Raw genomic sequence first — 10337 nt, 5'->3', positions numbered from 1 at the left:
GCGATCTGCCGTTCTTGGGAAGTCCCGTTATCCTACAGGTAAAAGACATCTTCTTTTTCTCTTTTTTTTTTTTTTTTTTTTTTTTTTTTTTTTTTTTTTTTTTTTTTTTTTTTTTTTTTTTTTTGGTGTCTAATACCTGTCTTGGTAGGTTTGGCTCATGGAACGGCTCCGATTGCTTGAGCCCCCAGTTCATGCCCTTTCCTATCATGCCCGTATGATTTCGATGAGGACACTCGGTTTGTACATGGTGGACTTCACCCGGTCTGTGACTATTGGAAGAACAAGTCAAGACGATGACGCCCTTTGATCAGGTGGGTTGTACCGTGGTGGCACCTCAAGTCTGTCACTAGGGTGTCTTCTTTGGATCCTACTAGGTCCGTGCGCATCCCTGGATTGGAGTTTATGGTGTGCATCTTTCCTGAGAGGTTGATGAGGCAAGTTGGGTTGAAGCAGATGATCCCTAGGCTTGACACCGTCCCGCAGACTGCCATGGCGTTGACTACCGAGAGCCGAAGAGAGTGGGCTATGAAATGGGCCCAGAGAAACATGTGGTTCCTGAGCTTCTCCTCCAATGCCTTGTGGGTGTCGGACTCTTATCTGAGGTGGAGGAAGGCTGCAACTTCGGAAGAGCGCGAAAGACTGAGGAAGCGCGAGCCCGTTGATTACAAGGTGCGCGATGGAGAGAAAGAGAAAGAGAAGCATCTGACCGAAGGAGAAGAAGAAGCCGGCTTTCAAGTCATTCATCCTTCGAAGAAATCAAAGATTACTCCTGCCGCGGAGATGGTGGTTGACAAGAACGGGAGAGTCAGGCCTCGAGAAAGACCGTTGGTGATTAGGTCTGAAGTGGCGCAAGAGCGCCCGGCTCGAGGTCGTGACAAGAAATATGACAAGAACGACAAGGGCAAGGGAAAGATGGAGGAATAGCCCAAGTCTTATTATTATTATTAGATTATTATTATTATTTGTTGTAATAAAAAGGGGGATTTTTAGAATCCTAGCCTATCTATTTTTATTATTTGTCGTACTATTATTATTAGAAATTGAATGAAATAAAAGGTTAAATGGTTATGAAACCGTTGGCATTTTCTTTAATTATTCTTGTCGAATTTCAGATGCGACGCAAATGTCCTTCTATTTACATTTATTTTATATATAATGGCGGGTTGAATCCCGTGAAGGATTGCCTACGTATTCACTTAAAAAGTGAAATCAAACCCTTGCGCGTAGTTCGAGTAAATGTAAAAGAATAATTGTTCGAAGCAAGAGCTTGTAATGAACATAGAAAATAAGCATGAGCTTTGCTTACTCGGGAGGTGCGAATTTAGTTTGTTTGATGATATGAGGATGACAAGTTTGCCAGGATGCAAAAGCATAGTGACATTCAAATGGGCCAGGGGCCGCTTATTTAGTGCCACAAGAGCGACACTTAGGCTTACGCGAGGCGCGTTTTTGTTCTATCCTAGGCATAGTACCGTTTCAGTTGGTCGAGATTTGTGGGGTTTGAAAACTCATTCCCATCTAGGTCTGTGATTCTAACCGCACCCCCTGGGAGTATGGATTTGACTAGATATGGTCCGGCCCAATTAGGTTTGAATTTCCCTCTCGGGTCGACAGGTAAAAGAGCTCTAACCGATTTGAGAACTAAATCTCCTTCTTTGATGTTTCTTGGCCTAACCCTCTTGTTGAAAGCTCGTTTGATACGTGCTTGATATGTTTGGACATTATGTAAGGCACGTAGCCTACGTTCATCCAAGAGGATGAGTTCTTCGTATCTGTCCCTTTTCCAATCGGCCTCCGGGATTTGACTTTCTAGTAGAATACGCAAGGATGGTATTTCTAGCTCAACTGGTTGTACGGCTTCCATGCCGTAGGTCAAATAGAAAGGAGTAGCCCCAGTGGGCGTCCTGACTGATGTACGATACCCCCACAAAGCGAAGGGTATTTTGCTTGGCCAATCTCTATAATTGTCAGTCATCTTCTTGAGGATCGTGACGACATTTTTGTTAGCCGCCTCTACCGCGCCGTTAGTCTGTGGTCGATAGGGCGAGGAGTGATGATGCTTGATCTTGTACTTGGCTAGCAATTGTTCGGTTTCGGCTTGGAAGTGGGACCCATTATCGCTAATGATCTCATGCGGGCAACCATATCGACAGATGATGTTGTTTTGTATGAACTTTGCCACATTTTCACCGTAAGAGCGGTGTAGGAAGCCGCTTCTACCCACTTGGTGAAGTAGTCAATCGCTACTAGGATGAAACAGTGACCTCCTGTTCCGGCTGGGGTTATTTTCCCAATTATATCAATTCCCCATGCGGAGAATGGCCAAGGAGATGTCATTGTATAGAGCAACGAAGGAGGGACGTGTTATGCGTTCCCGAAGATTTGACAGTTGTGGCAATGCCTCACATATTTGATGCAATCGGATTCCATTGTGGTCCAATAGTACCCTAGACGTGTGATTTTCTTTGCCATCATAGGCCCGCTCATGTGAGGACCGCATTCTCCGTCGTGGACTTCTTCCATTACTTTCCGTGCCTGTGAATGATCAAGGCAACGTAGGACTACACCAAGAGGTGTTCTTTTGTACAATTCTCCTTGCATCAGGATGTATTGGGAAGCTAGTAGGCGTATAGCTCGTTGTCCCCTTTTGTCCATTTCTGGTGGATAAGTGCCGTTAAGCTTGAAGTTTAGGATTGCTTGGAACCAGGGTTCTTGTGCGATTTCTTCTTCATCGGTAATTTGATGGACATATGCTGGTTCCGACCGTCGTTCGATACACAAAGGCATTTCCATCATGTAATCTGGCATGTTTATCAAAGATGCAAGTTTCGCAAGAGCGTCTGCAAATTGATTTTCCTCTCGAGGTAGGTGTAAGTAGGTTACATGATCAAAGAATTGAGCCACTTGGTCTATCCTGGCCTGATAGGGTGCAAGGCTTTCACTTCGGATTTTCCAGGATCCCGTGATTTGGTTGATGATCGTGACGAATCCCCATGCACTCGTAGGTTTTGATACCTAAGCTTACTGCCGCTTGTAGTCCAATGAGACAAGCTTCATACTCTGCAGCGTTGTTTGTCACCTCGAAGTCGAGTTTGACAGCAATCGGTGTATGCTCACCTTCAGGAGAAATGAGCAACACTCCTATCCCAAATCCTCTTAGGTTTGATGCTCCATCAAAGTATAGATCCCAAGATTCTACATCGATCAAGTATATCCTCGTCGGAAATGACCAAGTATCTATGGTTTGTGCGTCGTTGATGGGATTTTCTGCGAAGAATTCGGCGACGGCGCGACCCTTTATTACTTTCAGTGGCACGTATTTGAGGTCAAATTCGGAGAGCATCATGGTCCATCTTGCCAGGCGTCCGTTGAGAACGGGTTTCTCGAAGAGGTATTTGACTGGATCCATTTTGGAGAATATCTTGACAGAGTAGCTAAGCATGTAATGGCGTAGCTTCTTTGTTGCCCATACAAGAGCGAGGCATGTCTTTTCGAGTTGTGAATATTTGCACTCGTATTCCAAGAACTTCTTACTTAGATAGTAAATAGCTCTTTCTTCACTTCCTACATTTGAGCTAGCATAGCACCCATGGCGATTTCGATTCTTCGTGAGATATAAACCAAGAGGTTGATCTCGTTGTGGTGGCATGAGCACTGGTGGTTTAGCCAATATCTCCTTGATTAGGTCGAATGCCTTTTGACAATCGTCGTCCCACATGGTGTGGCCTGTTTTCTTGAGCTTCTTGAAGATAGGCTCGCAAATCATCGTAAGTTTCGATATGAATCGACTTATGTATTGCACTTTTCCCGGGAATCCTCGACTTCTTTTTTCTTTTGAGGTTGTGGCATTTCGATCAGAGCTTTGATTTTGGAAGGATCTATTTCTATGCCTCGTTGGCTAACGACGTACCCTAGGAGTTTGCCAGATGTCACCCCGAATGTGCATTTTTGAGGGTTGAGTCTCATATTGTACTTCCGTAGCCTTGCGAAGAACTTGCGAAGGTTCGCAATATGTCCCTCTCTTTCCTTGGATTTGACAATCATGTCGTCTACATATACCTCGACTTCCTTATGCATCATGTCATGTAGAAGTGTAGTCGCGGTGCGTTGGTATGTAGCTCCGGCGTTGATCAATCCGAACGGCATTACTGTATAGCAATAGGTTCCCCATTGGGTGACGAACGCGGTCTTATGCATGTCTTCCATGGCCATTTTGATTTGGTTGTAACCCGCATATCCATCCATGAAGGATAGTAATGCATGGTCTGCAGTATTGTCTACCAATATGTCGATGTGAGGTAGAGGGAAGTCGTCTTTTGGGCTTGCTTTGTTCAAATCCCTAAAGTCAACACAAACTCGGATTCTCCCATCCTTTTTGGGCACGGGTACTATGTTAGCTACCCAGTCAAAATACTCGGAAACTTTGATGAACCCGGCTTTGAATTGTTTGTCAACTTCTTCCTTAATCTTTAGAGCCCACTCTGTTCTCATTCGTCAAGCTTCATTTCACAGTTTGAAACCAGGCTTAATCGAATTCTATGTTCGGCGATATCCCCCGTCGATCCCGGCATGTCTTTGTAGGACCAAGCGAAAACGTCTTTGAATTCATTTAGGAGGTCTATGAAATCGGTTCTTTCGGTTGAGCTCAAGGTAGTCCCTATCCTAAGTTCTTTGGGTTCTAGTTCGGTTCAACATTGATGGGTTCGGTGTCCTCAATTACAGGTCCCCCTTCCCCTTCCTGTAGTATTTCTTTGGCTACGTAGGGAGGTATTTCGGTCAAGTCTGGGTCTTGGTCATCCTCAGTATCATCATAAACAGAATTGCACTCAAGATAACGCAAAGAGTAAGCAGAACCTGATTTATTCATATTAAGATTTAAGTAAAGTTGAAACAAAGAAGCCAACTGATCCAAGGATAGTGGCGGCAAAGGGACAGTAATTGGGGCATTTCCCGAACTACTACTCGAAAATAAGCTAGGAGAAACGAGGGGAGTGGGGATGACGACAGAGTAGACTCTCTAATGACTCCTCTGACTCGACTCGACTCCGACTCCGACTCGATTCGAATTCGTCGTCTTCCGGGTTCTTCTTTGAACATCTCTCCTTCTCCAGTGGTGAGCTTGAAGAGTCTTCCTTGACTGTTGGTCCATTTGATTGATTTTCTCCACCCTTTCTGCTGCTTGGTGTCGATTTCTGTGATCAAAGCGGTGGGGTTGAAGCGATCGTCTTGAAGTATCGTAGTAATGATCTCATCCTGCGCGGCCCTAACAAATCGATCCTCTCCAAACAGGAGGCTAACGACTTGTTCGTCTAAGCAAGGCGCTTGACGGGTTTTGACGGTAGGAACCGTTTCTGGAGGGATGAAGTAGCAATCGTGAAAGATCTCGATTCCTAACTTCTTCTCGAGGTAATGCCAAGGTTAAAATCCATGAAAGAGTTCCGAACTTCCTTCTTGAACGAAGTATCCATTCAAGGTAGGGAGATATGGCCTCATTTGGACTCCTACATACTTGCGGTTTTGGACTTGGGCGAGCATTTCGAGAACTTCTTCATTTGTGGGTTTGTACCCTAGTCCAAGTGGTATTCTCGATGAGTTGCCTTTCTTGTATGGCGCGAAGGTGTTTTTCCGAATCGGGTTCAAAGGCATTCCAGGGAAGTATCCTTGGTTTTTGAGAATGTGGTTGACCACCAAGTTGGAGTAGGGATTATAGTATAAGGGTGCCAACTCACTTTCTATGACATTTACACTTTGGAAGCCCCCAAGTTCGTATATGGGATCCGCAAGGACTTGATTATTCGATTGCTTCTCGATTATGGCCTTAATGGGTGACGAAGTGATTGTCACAACTTTGCCATTTAGTGGGATCTTGATCTTTTGATGAAGGGTGGATGTTCTTTGCTTTAGAAGCATGAATCCAAGGCCTTCCCATAAGTATGTTGAATGAAGCTTCGATGTCCACTATTTGGAAGTTAACCTTTCGTTCGATTGGTCCGTTGCTATGGTTAGGTTAGCAAGTCCTACCACTTTTAAATCGTGTACCGTCATATGCACGTACACCTTGATTTGTAGGAGTCCATTCCGACTCTCTCATGCCTAGTTTGTGTGCCGTTTTGAGGGGTATGACGTTGACCGCGGAGCCATCATCCACCAAGGTCATTGGCACATTCTTCTTTAGACAGGCAGCGGTGATGTATAGAGCAAGGTTGTGACTGGCGCCAAAAGGTGGTAAGTCTTCATCCGAGAAAGTAACAGGGTTACTTAGTTTCGGGGATTCTTGGAAGACCAAGTTAACTACATCTTCAGGAGTAGAGTTATGTGCCACATTCAATTTGGCCAAGGCTTGCAGTAAAGCTTGGCGGTGTGGAAATGAGCTCGCCACTAGTTGCCAGACCGAAAGATCAGCCTTGGTTTTTTGTAATTGCTTGAGCAAATGATCAGTGGGGTCGTCTTCGTTGTCATTTGGTGTGATGACATTGGTTGGACCGTTTTGAGTAGTGCTTTGGTATGGACGACCCGAGCGAGTTAGGTGATCCACATCTTGGTCTTCACCATTTTGGACTATTTCTTTGACTAAGGAGTTTTCAATGAGATATTCATCTTTATCGTCATCGGCCCAAACCCCATTGATTGCGGCTAGTTCCCTCATCCTCATGATGTCACTTTCTAGTTGTATGATTTGATCGACTAGTTTATCGACCACGGTGATGACTTCTTGCATAGTAGCATTTTGAGAGAAGATCAACGATGCACGTTCTTTAGGTGTTGCATTGGGATCGCGCAAGATCATTACCATGCTTTCTAATTCCCACACTTGTCTATCTACACTCCTTGCCCAGGCGATGAAGTCGGAAATGGTAGGGGAGATGGTAGAGTAGAGTCTTTCTTTCTCAATTGCCTGAATTTCATCCTCGGCGGGAGAAATGAGATGTGAGCACTCTAAGGTAGATTCATCACTTGTAATCACTAGAACTCCAAGAGGATTCTGAGTGTTATTAGGCTTACCTCCTGGTGGAATTGGAAGTCGACCATCTTCGATCATATCTTGAAGCACGTGTTTTAACTTGTAGCATTTTTCGGTGTCGTGCCCCTTGCCCCTATGGTATTCACAGTAGGAATTTTCGTCCCAGAATTTGGACTTCCTTTCGGGCTCGGGAGTAGGTCCAATGGGTTGGAGTTTGCCTTGCTTCACTAGCCTTTTTAGAGCATTGGAGTATGTATCTCCAAGGTTTGTGAACTTCCTTGGTGGGCTAGTTTTCTTGGATGGTTCGAGAAGGTTAACCTCGTCGGTCTTGCTAGTAGAGCCGTATGAACGACTCGTGGACCCTTGATATCCTCGACCTACCGTTTTGGACAAGAGTCCTTTGCGGATGTCATCTTCAATTCGTGTCCCTAACACGGTTAAGTCTTTGAAAGTCTTGATGTTTTGATATCTCAGATGGTTGGCATATATGGGCTTGAGATTGTCTACGAATTTCTCCACAAGAGTAGCCTCATCCGGGCGTTCTACTAGTTGAGTACTAGTCTTCCTCCACCTACTTAGAAAGTCGGTGAATCCTTCTTTGTCATTCTGGGTAAGAACCTCTAGAGTGCGCATATTGACTTGGATCTCGGCATTATCCGCGTATTGTTTTGAGAATTCGATCGCGGCGTCCTCCCAAGTAGCGACCTTCTTGTGATCTAGGGTATAGAACCATTGCTTCGGGATGGTGTCGAGAGATGAAGGAAAGATCCTTAAGAACATCTCGGGTTTGATGCCTTTGATAGACATGTAATCTTTGAAAGCTCGGATGTGGTTTAAAGGGTTCTCGTGTCCTTTGAACTTAGGGATATCCGTCATGCTAAAGTTAGTGGGCAATTTGGAATTGACGGCTTCATACTTACGATTGTTCTCCCTGTAAATGTCATCTCCTTTAAGGTACATCAATTGCTCCTCTAGGTATTGGAGTCTTTTCTCACCACACGCATCCCCATGGGAGGACTTTCATCCTTAGACTCGTCATCGGAAAATTGTAGTACTTCACCTTTAATGGGAGGCAACCTTCCCTCTACGTCAAAGATACGGCCCTCGATGAGCTCGAGGCGGTCATAGGTTTGGTTTTGGGTAACTTGCATTTGGGCAGTAGCCCGGCTAGGATTCGATCACTATTCTCTTGAAGTTCTTTGGAGGTTCGTATCATCACTTGACCCAGGCATCTTGGAAACTGGACAAGAGATCGGCGGCGAATCAAAACATGATCGACCATTCTATCACACTTGCTAAAAGAGGAAAAGACTTGACTCATGAAGTGGGTGTGTGCCACTTGTGTTGAGTGAGTTTTGAAGAAAGACAAGGTCTTTGAAAATGTGTGTCCTAGCCAACTGTAGTGTAGTTGTAGGAGTGGACTCGAAGTGAGGTTTTGAAATGGGCTTGTGGCCCGAATTTTGACACGAAAAAACGGACAGAGTTTTGACCGGATTTTGTACTAATTAAAGGCCCTATTTTCGAAATTCTTGATTGAAAACGGGTTTTGATTTTTGAAAGTTCGTCATGGTTTTGTTTAGAATGGTGATCACATAAGGTTTGCATATTTTATACAAGCATTATAACGGGATGTTGAGTGCATTTAGAAGGGTTTTGGTTTAAAGGGTGGGTTGCCATACCGAACCATCAAACCCGAAATCTGTGGAGAGGCTCGTGCCAAACAAGAGTAAGGCCGATTCCTAGTCCATTTCCTCGAGTAGTGAAGGCCCTTGATACAAACAAGAGTAAGCATCATGGTATGGATGACGTCAATCGCTATCCATCCTTAGGCCCAAATAAGAATTAGGACCGTTTAGACGGGACGATTGGTCGAATGGGTTGGGTTGGGCCTAGGAAGGCCGAATAAACGGTCTAGGAAGACCGAGTTATGAAAACCGACAATTGTCTTGTACAAACTATTCCCTAACCTTGTTCAAGTTTCACCCTAGCCACACGTAAGTGTATAATCCCAGTAGTCGCCAAACGTGGACAGCGGGCCGCCCACGGGGCGCTTGGGGTGAAGGGGCTCGAAAACAAGCGTTTGCATTTTGTATGGAGTCGCCACCAATTTTTATGGGAAATTGGAACCGTTCGAATACCTCGTGTCATGTCAAGACACAAAGTAGTGACATGAACACTAAGCAATCGTTACCCTTAGCATTCTATGTCTAGAATGACTCTCGTGGATGCCAATGAACACGGGTGCTCACGGAGATCCGGGTAAGGGGTGAGGGTACGTATTAGGAAGCTCTTTTGATCGAACACCTAATCCCGCCCGCCTCGATAGCGGCCTCTACTAATGATTAGGGAAGTTATTCGTACTTGATATATCGTCGGCTATATGCATGCAATGCAACATCCATAGATTAATCCTAACATGTGAAATTAGCTAAGTCGGTGAACAATTAATTAGCAAACAATTAGGGTCGAAGTGGGATTTAATGTTGATTTACATGTGGAAGCATACAAATAATAAATACAATAATTATAAATTACAATAATGAAAATTACAATAATTACAATGGATTTAATTGATTTATGTCGAAAATACCAATAAAACGGATGATTTGATAAAACGAATAAAAGAATAAAATAACAAATCAACGAACAGGAATTAGCGATATTACGAATATTAGTTAATTGATACGTAAACTAATTAATATAGGTCAAGGCGAAAAAGGAGTTCGGGACGAAGTCGTCTGGAACAGCGCGCGACATCATCGCCCTTTGGAAGAGGCGCAGCAGTTGCTGCGTCTGTTCCAAGGACGAACTCTGGCTGTGAAGCCAAAACTGCAATTGTTAACGTTAATTGGTGAATTTAATGAATCGATTCAATTATTTACTCGGATGAAAGTGATTAGCATGTTATTTACATATGATTGATGGTTATGAAAACAATAAACATGAATGAGACGGAAATAAGACGGATTAACTATGTGAAGGGCCGACGTTAATAAATGAATGATTAAACTAACAAAACGAATTAGATTAAACACGATGAACGATGACGAATTAGTGATGAACAATAAATAAACAGATGCAAATTTATCAATAACGAATTCCAGAAACTCAATATGAACAGATTGAACTTCTAAAACCCGAAACTTGAATTAATGACGAAAACCCGCAAATATGAATTATAAGGGATTTAAGCCGGACTTGACGACTAATTAAGCATGAATGATGAATTATATACGTTATACATATGAATTATAAATTACCGTGATGAAGAATTAAAGAACAAAACGAAAGGAACAATTTTTGGTACGAATTACAGAGGACGGAGGAAGAAGAAGAAAAGAAGCGAGAATCTGCGCAGCCTCACGAAGAGGCGCAG

The sequence above is a fragment of the Silene latifolia genome, chromosome 4, assembly GCF_048544455.1.
Source record: "Silene latifolia isolate original U9 population chromosome 4, ASM4854445v1, whole genome shotgun sequence".
Classification (NCBI taxonomy): domain Eukaryota; kingdom Viridiplantae; phylum Streptophyta; class Magnoliopsida; order Caryophyllales; family Caryophyllaceae; genus Silene; species Silene latifolia.
The sequence above is the reverse complement of the archived record's forward strand: the minus strand, read 5'-3'. Positions refer to the sequence as shown.